This window comes from Magallana gigas, chromosome 1, assembly GCF_963853765.1.
Source record: "Magallana gigas chromosome 1, xbMagGiga1.1, whole genome shotgun sequence".
NCBI lineage: Eukaryota > Metazoa > Mollusca > Bivalvia > Ostreida > Ostreidae > Magallana > Magallana gigas.
This window is the reverse complement of record NC_088853.1, coordinates 22166460-22179642: the sequence shown is the minus strand read 5'-3', so window position 1 is coordinate 22179642 and position 13183 is coordinate 22166460. Positions and strand designations below refer to the sequence as shown.

Here is a 13183-nt window from a genome sequence, read left to right as displayed (position 1 = left end):
ATTCTGATATTTTTGCGGATCTCACACTATTGTATTGATTATTATGCAATACATTATTGCAATCTATGGCTTCTTTTCTTTAACAAATAAGAGCACAACATTTATATTACGAGTACGGATACTTTTTTACATTACTAAAATTTAAACTGATTGATTGATATGTCACCCGAGCGAAACGCATGCAAAACGATCGCTATTCACTTTCATACGAGTTGGCTAACATACATTGATAGGAACCACCTAATTACGACAATGTCCAGAAACTGGAGTACCTAGAGAGAATTTTCTGTGAGACTCTGAGGCTTTATCCGTCCGCATGCAGGTAAATTTAAACTCACGTGTCAAAAGACATCTAGTTTTTTTCTCTGTTCGCTATATATATTTCAAAACTAACGTAAATTAAGAACCATATTTTTTTGATGTGCAATAAAACATATACATTTTGCAATGGAAGGTACTGTAGATCTATTTTTTCATCCATTTTTACAGACCAGTGAGCTACAGATCTGAAGCTACATATAACAGTTCAATATCAAATTTCCCACTAGAATGATTGAAATTTCATAATTTTCAATCACCTATAATTATAACATTTACATTAACTATATTATTCTTAACATTCTAACAGCACACAAACTGCATAAACTAAATAATACCATTTTCAGAACTCATAGACTTGCAGAAAGGGACATTGTGATTGAAGGATACACAGTTCCCGAAGGTACGGACATTTCTTTTCCAATGTACAGTATCCACAGGGACCCACGGTTCTGGGAAAATCCGACCAGATTTGATCCTGAAAGGTACCATTTCATACGGCATATGTTCTAGCTAAATGACTGAAAACCTACATGTCGTTCACACATTTGGATTAGCACCCCTTAGAACACGTACACTAATATACAATATAAACGTAAAATCAATAATTTAACAAAAAAAATGATTAAATCAGAAATGGTGTTAAAGATATGATAAAAGGATATCACACTACGTGGTGAAATAATGCTAAAAAGTACTAATAACTAATAAATAAATCTCACTACATGTCATTTCTATGATAAAGTTATATATCAGCCATAACTCTATAACTTGTGTGAGCTAATCAAAAGAACAACTTAAATATAGATTATATAAAATGTATTTTCAAACGGATATGAATAAAAAAGTGAATGTTGAATTCTTAAACTTGTTTTTATCAAAAACACACATCACATTAACCTCATAATAGATTTTTTACATGTGTAGTTTTTGTGTATATTGTCCTTTATTAAAGTTTTAATAATCAAAAAAAGAAATGTTGTCGTGTTGTATTTATCTTTCTTGTAAAAATAAAATTTATCCCGAATGATTATCTATTAAATGCATATACTTACTGATCAATAAACATTCTTAGGGTCATTCAATTATAATTTAATTAAAAGGTTCACTCCGGAAAACAAGGCTAAGCGGCACCCATACGCTTATTTACCCTTTGGGAATGGTCCCCGTAGCTGTATAGGCATGCGCCTTTCTCAGGTTGAGGTGCGGTTAGCGATTGTCTCCATTCTACAACACTACAGATTCAAAACGTGTGAAGAGACAGAAGTGAGTAAGAAGCTAGACCCTTGATGATTGGATTAACACTCGACACGCGGGAGGGCGTTTATGTAATAGTTCGATCATATTTAGTAAAATTTACGCGATTAAGAGGGAGCGAAGCGTAAATTTTATTTAATATGATGTAAATAAATAGAACATAACCCACTTTTTCATTGCCTGACCAAAATGTCGGTGCTAATCAGATATTATATCTCTTTCATCTACGGCTCACTTAGCTGTCAATCAAAATGTGACTTTGCTGGAACTTAAAGACGGGCACCCAAATTTCATTTGATCATTAGAAATGCATTCATAGAGTATTGCAAATGATAAAAACAGAAAAATAAAATTTGACAAAAATCGTGACCATGCCCCTTTAAGGGTTTATTAGATAACGAAATACCGATACACTTATCTGTAAGCGTTAGTGGAAATAGAAAACTTTATCTCACGACCTGATTACACAAACGAAACACCGACACACTTATCTGTGAACGTTTGCTTTAAGAATAGCTAAAATGATCATCTGTTTATTTAAAACTTGAATATAATCCGCTCAAATTCTCATATTTTCGTGTTTCTTGTTAAATTCGGTATGTTGATACATCAGTGCAGTGATCAAACCATTACATTCAGCAGTTCTCTCCTAAATACGCTTTTATAATTCAAACATAGATGTTAAGAGTAAAAACCCGCAAGATCATGAAGACATACGCAAATACGTTAAAACTCCTATCTGAAATTATGTTACACCTAGATGTGATACGGATAACACTTGACAAAAAACGATAAAAAAACAACTTAAAACTTTTTTTTCATTTGGAAAAAGTTGTGCAACTCTACATACATACATTTATATGCAGCAAAAACCTGAAGCATTTATAAAATTTTATTTTTTGGCATTCATTGTAAATACGCATTCAAATCTAAAGCGCACGTAGCAGGTATATAAAATGCAAGTTGAAATATGAGCCAACTCTTACAATGCATAAAATGAATCTGCCTGTGCCAGTTAGCCAACTCAGATGTCTTTAAACATGACTGGGAAAAAATACCCCTCAATATTTGTTGCGTTACGTTTTCATTTACAAAGGTCCACTTAATTGTACCTTATGACTGTTAGATTCATTATTCATATACCTGACTAAAACCGTACAGTGTGACTGTCAAACGGTGTCTCGCATATATATCTAAACATTAATATTTCGACGAGAATATATATACACACTGAATATTAATATCTGTATGCCGTCGGTCCGATAACATATCTGGTTGAGAAGAAAACACATATCCCATTGCATTAACGTGTGGTATTAAAAACATCTGCATGAACGGATATAGGACAAACAATATGTATAAGTACAAATCAACATTCAATAGAAAAATGTGTGAACATTTTTATTATCATTCAATGGCTAAAATGTGGGACGTTAAATGCACACCGTCTAAACAAAACACCGTGACCAGTTTTTTGTATGTAATAAAAACTCGGCGAATACATTTCACAATTGTATGGCATAGAGGTAAACAAAAACAAAAAAACAGAAACAAAACAAAACAAAAAACAAACAAACAAATATTCGTGCTCTTCTTTTGTTTTCGCACAAAGAACCTACATACTTCCATCTTTTATTTTAATCGAAAATCGTACATAGAAAATTCATTTAATGTTCGTCTAGGTGGTTGGAAGTTTTTCATATTCACCTTTTTCCTTACAACTGTTGGATGTCTCTGTAACGCAGTAATAGATGCGACCCTCAAGCTCGTATGTGCATGTCTCTGCTTCTGATGTATTCTCACTAAAAGAGGATTCGTCTTGCGAGTGCTTTATTTCATCTCCTTTATGAAACACTATCGAGAAAGTAGAAAAAAACAGTCTGAATATCTTAAACAAATCAGCACAATTATTTTGAGTAATTTTGACAGCTTCCTAAACTATAAGTACTTTTTTGCTCGTTTTTATCACAATATTAACAATATAATAATCACCAATTTAAAAAACATATATATGTTACCGGAAAGATATGATCTATCGTCAAGAGTGTCAATGGGTTCGTAGTCGCCCTCAATAACTCCACGACCGGGGATCAGTGTATATCTCTGAAAGGATTATGTCCCGTTTTGCATTGGTCCTGTCTCCAGTTCCGATGAAATAACAGACGTCTTCCGATTGTGATGTCCTTGTCTCCTTTTGTATTTCCGTCCTTTATTTTGACAATTTTTATCAGTGAAAGGTCAATGTTAGATACATAAATGATAGATAGACAGATAGATAGATAGATAGATGGATAGATAGATAGATAGATAGATAGATAGATAGATAGATAGATAGATAGATAGATAGATAGATAGATAGATAGATAGATAGATAGATAGATGAATGGCTGTGTGAATATGAAGCCGTTTTTTTTTTTACTTATTTATTATCAAAACTATGATTTGGAAAAAAGTAATATTTAATATAGCATGTCACTTTCCTTATCTGTACTTATTCAAGCACAATATTATTTGAAATGCATCCTATAAACAAATATTTGATTTTTGAAGTCTAAGCTTGCAATATTTATTTTACCGATGTAGCAGAGAGTGGATATGAAGCGGAACAATAATATGGTTCCTCCAAGAGCAAAGGTAACAAGTGTCAACAGCGGCAAAGTCGATAAGTAGGCCATTAAACCGGAACTTGTAGACTCTGGAATAGACAACATTATCATAATATAGCACTAAACCCTTTATAAAACATCAAAACATCATTGAGGAATCCGTCTGATAAAAAACGGTCTGTGAATGTGTATGACATATAAATTTGTTAAATTCAAATATAGTATTCACAAGTGGGTGTGTCGTTGTTTTTAAAATTAAACAAGTTTATTTCCTGTTTTCATAATTGTTTAAGTCGACATAAACTGTACTTGACCGTTTATTTTTATTTGTTTATATCCTATATTTATTGTTATTATGTAATCATTGAAATGTAGTTGTAAAATATGTTTCAAGAGGCATTTTTGTTCAAGTATGAAAGTTATGGATATCGTTATAAGTATAAGCTTAAAATCCATAAAATACAAGAATTATTTTCCATCATCAGTAACATAAAATTGAAATATATATATATATATATATATATATATATATATATATATATATATATATATATATATATATATATATATATATATATATATATATATATATATATATATATATATATATATTAATTTATCCAACTCTAGTCTACTCTCAAAATTGTAATCTTTACTGTTTTAGATGGGTTAATCTCAAATATCTGAAAATACCGAATAAATTATAAAACTTATAATATTCAGAGATATAACCTCTGAAAATACGTATCCTATAACACTTAATCTTTGCTTTAAATTCTTGAAAGTTTCTATCACTGAATACTGATAAATTTGACTATAAAATTAATTAAAACTAATTAATTGAGGGATTAACCCGTTAATTAATATTCCCTAATGCCTAAAATCACCACTGAAGTAATTAATCAAGGGAATAATTATTTTTATTAATACTTACACGGTTCAAACAAAAATGCGGCTATCCTAAGTGGCTGTAAAAGTGAGAGTCCCCTGGAGAAAACCACCCTTGGTATATACAGAAACTTAGATCCACCGGGGCAACAAACGTGCCCATATAGAAACCATCAGAGCCTCACCGGATAACCACCGGTGATCATAATAGAACAATGAATACATATGTATTATAAATATAAATACATTAATACACAATATAGAATTGTTCATCTTCAATGAATACACATTTTACATCAAAGATCATTAAAATAGCCTTCCATACGAAAATAAAGAGTGACCTAAGGTCATATGAATACATTAACCATAACTTCCGGTGCAACAATGGCGACTTAGAAATAAGAGTAAGTAGAACACATGTTTTATATAAATTGTGCTAGATAAAAACAACGTCTGATCATATTAATAAACGTAACACATTTTAAAGTAATAGTATAATATATATTAACAATGAACAACATTACGTTATCGACCAAAATTGTGTAATTAAGAAGTTCTGGCTCTAGGGTGGGGCTCTAATAATTGTAAGCTGAAAATGCATTAATTCTTTAAAATCTTCTCCTCTGCTAGTGAGCATTTGTCAATGTTTTTTTTCGTTGCTACTGGATATAATGCTTAAGAACTATAAGTATATGGTAATAATAAGGAAGAATGACCCATCAGAACTGTGAATTTCATGGTCCCTGGGTCAGTGGTTCTGATGTTAGGGTGGAGCTCTAATGATTATATTGTAAAATGCATTAATTTGTTTTTCTTTAAATCGTCTCCTCTCCAACTGTGTATTTAGTTTGTGAAGTTTATGGCCCCTGGGCCATGTGTTTTACTGTCAGGGGTGCTTTAAATAAATGCAGTAAATATTTTTGAATCTTCTCTTCTGGTTATTAATCCAATGAATTAAGTACATAGTTATGATGAAAAAGATTGCTTCTTTTAGACTTATGCATACCGTGTCCCCTGGGTTTGGACTTCTAGTGTTAGGGAGGGTTTTAATGATTATTAAGTGAAAATTCATTGATTATTTGAAAACTCTGTCTGGCATATATCTTCAATTTATATATACAGCTACTTGAGATATATTGACAATTGACAGTGTTATAGTGCAATGTACATCTTAAGAACACAAATAAGAATCCTAGGTATGTGTTCTCACATGAACAGTAACAAGTAACTAGAAGCCAAGTTTCTTTCATCTCGTAGCCAGTTACTAGTAGCTAGGTTTTCTTACTTCTCGAAGCCAGTTACTAGTAGCCAGTTACGAGTTGCCAACTTTGATTTTATCTCGTAGCCAGTTACTAGTAGCTAGGTTTTCTTACTTCTCGTAGCCAGTTACTAGTAGCCAGTTACTAGTAGCTAACTTTACCTATCTTCAATTTGGATGATAATAATTTGCTACATGACACAAAATGAATATACAACAAAATAATATTACTATGAGTGTCGCAGAACTATACTTGTATGTGAGGTGTTAATAAACACTAAAAAACAACTTTTTTTTTAATCGAGATGTCTTATGAACAAAATTCTAAAAAAAAATAAAACAGTACTGATTCTAATCAATTACTAGTGATGAAACCGCAACACGATTAAACATGGTTTTTTTTTCGGTCAGAAACTTGTCGCATGATTCTACGTTAATGACAGACAAATTCAACTTAATAGCTCGCGCTATGTCAATAAGAAGTGATTATTTGGTTAAGAATCAACTGAGCTTTTTATTTCATTTTTAAGCAATATGTTTAAAACCCTGCTTTAAAATCTGAAACTCCGATCTGAAAACTAAAACTTTGTACCACACTTTCGTATGTATAAATGCGTTGAATTAAAAAAAACAAAACAAAATAGGATATTTAAATTCTAAAGATAAGTCTGACAATAAACAAACAAAATGAAGATATTGACACGAGGACAGCAATATCAAATCGAAAAAAAAGGTTAAAGCACACAATTAAGTACACCATTGCGATAAAAAAATGTGAAACTTCCGTGAAAGTATCCGAGACGAAAAATACCGTGTATGTCATGTTTTATTTATTATTCCCGTTTTGACTACATAAAACGGAATGCAAAGGAAACATGATGAAATTACATGTTTTTGTTTTCATTTCTGTTAATTAAACAATAGAGAAAATTGACAATGACAACGTCATAACCAGTTAACTTTTTTATAAAACATATTTTGGAAAAAGTAATGTACATGTAATTGAAAAAGAAATATCATTAAAATTAGACACTGATTTTGCTTCATTAGAAGCAAATATTTTGATAATACCTGCTGCATGTATTATTATAGAGCGGATTTTAAAAAAGTTAAAATTAATGGATGAGTATTGCATCACATGGACGACAGATGTCCCATACTTAACAATTTCATAAGAGTTTTGCTTTGATTAGTTTTGCTGGAACCGTATATAATACTCAAAAAGTTTAATAAACGTTTTGAAGCTATGCGCTATTTGATAAAACTTATATTCTTGCAATGAATGGTGACATTTAGTGATAAAAATAAGGCATTTTATAAGCATTAAAATGTGGAAGTCCTATGCTTTATAACTTTAAAAATACTTTGATTTTAGTATTTGATGTTTAACCTTTGAATTTGTTTTTCATGATTCATCTACATAATGGGGGACAAATGTACGTGTTGTGCTAGCTGATCGAATAATCGTTGACCTAGTTTGTATATAAACGAAATTCGTTGTCAATAGCAACCAACAATCTCTAGTTTGCTTTTATAGTTATACAATAAGTCATGCTTTAATTATAAGTCCAGTTTTGACTTTAAAAAAAAACAGGATGCAAGGTATATTACCATTCTTTTTACGTTTTTGTCAGTCCAAAAATGATAAAAATGCACAAATAACTGGTTTTCAAGGTCATCAATGACTAAACGTCACAGACAATATACTTTTTTATTACAAATACATTGGATAAAGTGATGCAACTGCAAAAAGAAAAATCATTCCAATTAGCGGCTGCTTTTTAGATAAAGATAACCCATTTTATAATTTTCAACTGCAGAAGTATAATGCTTTAGGAATTTAAAAATAAAATTCAAAAAAGATTTTGGGTTTTAAAACTTGTTGTTTAACCTTTGAATTTTTTTCATGATTCATGTACATGATGCATAAAGATTTGCACGGGTTGCACTAGCTGATCGAAAAAGTGTTGAGCTTGTTTGTACATAAATACAATGCCATTGTTAATAGCAACCAACAATATCTAGTATGCTTTTGTACTTGGGATTTAAATTGGATTTAGATCTCAGTGTGCTGATTCAACACGTTTGTGAATCCACGCTAACAATCTATATATTTCTGCATTACAAAAATTAGCTATTTTGAAACGATTGACTTCTTTGTTTTTAAATATCGGAAATTGAGCTAATTCCATAATTGCCTTCCTAAATATATTACATGAAAAGAAAAAAAAGAAAAAAAAAGTTTAACATTCAATAAATGCATTGTTTATAATGACACACTCGTTTGTTTATTCTTCTTGATATAAATGTAACTACTTAAAATATATAATGCATTTCTCTCAAAATATATTCATCAATTTCATCATCAGATGCACAAATGCATAACACAAGAATCTAAACGTATGATAACATAACTCTATAGGAAAACTGCCATGATATGCTTTTTAACAATATACTTCTTTCTTCTGAGTAAACACAAAAAACGTCGAGGGCAATTCCTTATTCAATACAATTTGTAACAGTAATTTATTAACTACACTGTCCGAAATACATGTTTTTATTGACCTCTGTAGAACATTTTGGGCTGTGCGGTCTAAATGTAGTAATTTTGTCACATTTTAAATGAAAACAACCCACGATTGTCGAGTTTTAAGCCTCCGTATATAAATACCAAATCATCATTTAAAGGTAAGCGACTATATGATATCTTTGTTCGAATTCATCTACCGAAACAGGTCGACGATCGCATAATGGGATTTTTTTTAATAGATACAAGAGAAGTCAACTTATTTTGTTTTTTAGAACTCCTTTAATAGGTATCAGAAAACAACTGCCATGTTTTTTTAGAAGCGGGTTACCTTCTGTGTCAAATCAGTCTATATTCATGAAAGCGCGTGCATCTTAGGCATTTACAACAGAAACTGGACGTAACCATATGTACGAATATTGTTTTTCTGTAGCACTTTTTTTAAACATGAAAGCGGTAACCATATGTACGAAAATTGTTTTTCTGTAGCACTTTTTTAAACATGAAAGCGATATTCTTTCTCCCAGATATGTTTATAATAAATAAGAAATCAATTAACAAAATGATAATTGCGTGCCTGATTGAAATACTATATCTTTTTACTTTAAAACATTTTTTGTTGTAACATTATATCAGCTAAATACATTATTTGCACCAATTTGGTCAACACATAATTATGTGCGAATATAGTAATTTAACAAAACCCGCGACCGTTTGAAACATGCATGTTTTTTAATTATTCATAGCGATAGAGTGATGGGTTCGTAATACGTTTATAAATCAACAAAGCTGTGATTGAAAAAAAATGTAAATTGAAATATTATTGTTATATGCTTGGCGTTAACAACAAAAATTTAACCACAATGCATTCGTATTCTTTGTATTTTCCCGACAATTTCCTATTAAGACAATATTATAAAGGAAATTAAAAAGAAAATGTATTCAACTGACGAACAGATGCATTTTGTATTGTGACCATGTACGTAAGATAAGGAATCGATTCAATACACAAGCAAACGTGATCATTTATATTTAAATATGTGTATTAAAAAAATCGATACCTCGGTCCACTTAGCTTCATCCTACAGGTATAAATCTTGCTTTCAATGGCGAACGGAACCTAGCGTGCTGGCCGCGCACTACACAGTCGCTTGAGATACAGGTGGAATACAGTTAAACGACAATTTGAGAGGATCGGAACGATACACATTGCATAGATACACACATACATAACAAGCACAAACATTGCATTAACTTTCAAATTGACATATACCTGCCCATAGTGAATAATATATATATATATATATATATATATATATATATATATATATATATATAGATATATATAAAGCACAGAGAAATTCACTTTTGTTGGAGCTCCACCGTCCGTGACATTTGTATTGAGAACTTAATTTTCATAATTTAGAGCAACAAGCGCAGTAGCTGGGCTTGAACTCGGTCAGCCTCGGTCGGGGCTTGCATAAAGTCTAGAATTACCAGAATATTTTACTCTCCGGTTAAAAAATAGAAATAGAAATAGATAATGTATTATCATAGTAGATAAAAAAAAATAGAAACAATAAACAGTACAACCTTGGCTCCAATTAATTAACAATTAATTAATTAAAGGGGAGGGTGGTTTACTAATCTGCCCTGAGAATGTCTGAATTCTCAATAATATATATATATATATATATATATATATATATATACCTGACTTATGCATTTGGTAGACCGATTGTATTATTTTATCTTTATTAGGGAGACCAGTAGATTAGGGAGACATATTTTGGTCTCCGTATTATTTTGACCTTGTCTAAAATGTAATTGGCTTATCTTTAAATGAATGAACGGTGTGTCTTTGCCTAAAATGCATCAATGTGTCTATTATTTGACATCCAATAGTTGCCTGTTGTCTATATTTTTTCGTAAAAAGGAATTCAATCTGCCTCCATCGTATAATTAGCAATGACTATTTTTCTGCATTTAGGAGACCAACGAAAACTTGCAATATTGCAAAAAATCTAACATATATAATTTGTTTAGCCTTTAATTATTCTAAATGAACTTGTTTTCAAAATACTTTTTCACTTTTTATGTATAAAGCCTAACTAGAAAAAAAGTCGTTAATTTCTTGACCATGTTTGAACATTTGGCAAGTGCTCTCCGCCATTTGTTCCGAGTACTCTCGGAACGTCTCGGGTTAAAACAATGGACCTTTTAACGCCAGCGTGTTGCCTTTTAGGAATCAAAGCCATTTTATGGTAAGTACTTTTGATAATCCTACTACAATTGAACAAAGTAATGTTTTTATGAAGTTTTTTTTTAAAAATATTCAAATAAAATAGGGCGATAATGTGTGCAACTTGACTATTTTACACCAAATGTTGATTAATCTTCGAGGACATTCGAAACGAAGTTAACTTTCATTTCCACTGTACGTTTGATGTAATATGTAATTCAAGGATTTATCAGTACCTTCTCCAGAACAAAAGTCGTCCCCATTCCCAATTGGAAATAAGTTCACTTCAGCAGCTGTCCAAATTATGATCCCAATTAGTATAGCAGTATTTTTCCCCAACTGGTAAATAGTTCTTATGTTTATTTCTTATCAAAAAATACTTCGTAAAATAACCAGAATGTCCATAAATGTTCAGTATTAACAAATGATTAAACCCATTTAGCAAAACTGCAGTCATAAAAGTTTCCAAACACGCTGTAAACATCGCCAACTTTTAATCCGATTTTCCTCTGTTTTTCTAAAACATCGTTATTTTGTGGTATACAGTACAGTACTGTAAATGGTACATGTTTTTTTTTTACACACACTAGACTGATATAAAAGTAAAAGGTAAATGTTATGAAATATTTCAAACAGAAAAATACATTCTCAATTTAAAAGGGGATGTTGATAAATTCTTAATAATGTAATACTTTTATGACCAGTGTTGAAGGTGTTTATTTCAGGGGAAAAGACTTGTTCTAATAACTAAATATAGGAATATTATACATATATCTATATTGTGAAGTTAATTAGATTCTATTCAATTAAAGTCTAGCTCTTTGATTTTCCATTATGATAATAAATTCAGAAATCATGATGTATGCAACATATGATTTCTCCCAACTGCATGAAATTGTCGATACAATTTTCCCAATTCCATAAAATTGGCATTTTCAAAATAAAAAAAGGCTGAAAAATCCCTGTAATTATATAGCTAGTTTATTGAAAATGGACAGAAAAGTTAACCGAAGAATGTCGCTTTATGTAAATAGATCGACATGAAGAATTTTCTATATTACAGTGATATGTACCAGTAATATTGTTTTAAATTAATTATGTACGTAATGTAGATATATGTACATGTACCCCTTGTTACCTAAATGAATTAAAAGCAAATTAAGATCAGTTGCTCTTTTTCACTTGTATAGTGGAAAGATAGCCGACTATTCTATGTACGAATTGACTTATTATAGGTAAGATAGTCAGGCCTCCATGTTTACAACCGGGATGCTCACCCCACATTTACAATTGTGACCCACATTTACAAATGTGACATCATAGTATCACTCTCGTTTGGCTTTTCGGATATTATCAGGTTTGTAAAATTTTTGGCTTTTGATGATTAATAATAATGTAAACAATGTGTCTGCAGATTCCCGTTGGGCTGAGTGTGATCTGTTGACCAGGCAAAACATGTATGTCTTGATTACACAGCGTTGTGCACAATGTGCTCTCAAGAACATTCAATCCAGAAGCATGACCAATGTAGCAACACTTTTAAAACTACTTTTTGATACTTGTATTAATTTTAATGTTTATGCGCACCCGGGGCGCCCTTCCCCCTGTAATTGTTGATTTATTAGAATAACATGACATGTTTCATACATGATAGCATTAGAAATGGTCGATGGTTGTAAATATTTTGTTGTTTACCAATTTAATGTATGTTCTCACTAGAACATGCACATATGATATATGGTAGACTATTATCACATTCAACTCTCTCTCTCTCTCTCTCTCTCTCTCTCTCTCTACAGCAGCGATTCATCTTATGACCTTTAAAAATCATGCACCTGCACTCTTGCGAGTATACAAAATGTTGTAAAATGTTCGTACTATATATTGTTCGTGCATTGCACTGCGATGATTTGGATCACATTCAGTCGCGTCTGAATAGTGTGCATGTCCACAATTTTTAAGGAGACTTGATGCAAGCACTAAAACGCATGCAACAAATGCGAGACCTCATGCAATATATGAGAGAGCTCGTGTGAATCTAAAACATTCCGATCGCAAAGAGTTGTAAAGTGCTCGTACGCCAATTG

At 31.2% G+C, this 13183-nt stretch overlaps 1 long non-coding RNA gene across 1 annotated transcript; it reads right to left on the bottom strand.

Moving 5' to 3' along the window:
* Nucleotides 1-2466: 2466 nt before the first annotated feature.
* Nucleotides 2467-4505, bottom strand: LOC136276475 (uncharacterized). Its single transcript, XR_010714928.1, has 3 exons — nucleotides 4151-4505; nucleotides 3594-3782; nucleotides 2467-3429 (listed from the first exon to the last, which is right to left on the bottom strand). It is a non-coding gene; the product is annotated as an uncharacterized lncRNA (long non-coding RNA).
* Between the last annotated feature and the right edge of the window lie 8678 nt (nucleotides 4506-13183).